Raw genomic sequence first — 1,571 nt, forward strand, 5'->3', positions numbered from 1 at the left:
GAAAAAAAAAACACTCAACAGAGGAGGGGGACTCAGACACAACCTATCATTATCTGAACACTGATTATTTATGCAACATTTACAACTCGGTAGAAGAAACCACAAAATCTGAGTAAGAAAAAAATCATTTCAAAACTCCAGCAGTCAGCAGTCTAACTGTCTTCTTTGTGTTTGTGTCCCAACAGGACGGCATAACTGAAATAAAAAACAACTGAAAAACATTGTCTAGAAGAACGTGTTTTTTCTTTCTGTCGATCAACAAGTTTCTAAAATAACAAAAGGACTGGGATACCTGGGAAAACTGGGTTGAACTGGATTGAAAACTAAACCAAACAGCTGCAGTGTTAAAGATCTGTTCCATGAAGAAACTTTCTTCTCATCATCTTCCCTAAAACTTTTCAATTTAACCAGTCCACAGTAGACAGTCCAGTCCACAGTAGACAGTCCTGTCCTCATGACATCATGACTACCATCTGTAGAGAGAAGAGAAATGAACAGAGATGAGAGCAGTTAATGTCACGTTCAACACAGAGGGCTGCACAAGTAGAGCAGCACCGCCCTCTACAGTTGGAGTAAGGGAAGACACGCAGTTCAGTGGACATTTTTGGGTTTGTAAAGTGGAAACAGTAAGACATTCGATCAAACGCCACCAAGTGGAGAGACGACAGAATGTTTTGTGGCATAAACTTGCATTTTGAGGCATTTCTTATATATAAAATAATATAATATGTAAATATTAATTTTGTATATGCCTTATATGTGGATAAAGGAAATACTGCATAATGTCATATTTAGCCACACGGTCATTTGTCAATCAAATGAGTGACATTTGATTGCTGCTCAGACACAGCTGGAGGCAGAGAACACAGGAAGCTACAACCAGACAAAGGCAGCGGTTTATTATGATTATGATTCAGCACTATGGATCATAACACCGCCATAACGAGGGAGAATTTTAGTCAGGTCTATATCACATTGAGTTTACATTAAAAATACAACAAAGAGCAGATTGAGTTTTATAAAGATTACTGAGAACCAAGTTAAGCCACGTACTGAGACAGTATGTTGGCAGTGGTGGTGGTGATGGGGGGGGAGACTCGCTTGAATCAGTGTTCAGTCGTCTGCCTCGGCAAAGAGTGAAAGCAGAAAATGGGGGAAACCACAGAGGTGAGAGAAGAGAGAAGGAAGAGCAAGAGCACAAGCAAACGAACGCCATGGTTCAACTACTGAAAGACAATGTGTTATTAAGTATTATTAGAATTAAATGAAAACCGTGCTAATATATATATATATATATATATATTTCTGAATTTTAGCCATTAAAGGTTATGGCTACGTATTTTAAGGCAAATTTTTATTTGTTCTTGAGAAACTTTTTGTAGCCTGTTTCAGGTAATTAATGCAAAAGTCGTCCTAAACACAAAACCCCTCTCTCTCTCTTTCTCTGTTTCTCTCTTTATATGTGTGTGGTTTCACTAACATTTCTTCTTTCTCTGCACTGTAATAAGTCATGTCAGCTTTCTCTTTTATTTACCCATCAGAAAATCTTTCTTAGCTAAAATATATATATA

This window comes from Cynoglossus semilaevis, chromosome 18, assembly GCF_000523025.1.
Source record: "Cynoglossus semilaevis isolate Cse_v1.0 chromosome 18, Cse_v1.0, whole genome shotgun sequence".
In the NCBI taxonomy this organism is placed as follows: domain Eukaryota; kingdom Metazoa; phylum Chordata; class Actinopteri; order Pleuronectiformes; family Cynoglossidae; genus Cynoglossus; species Cynoglossus semilaevis.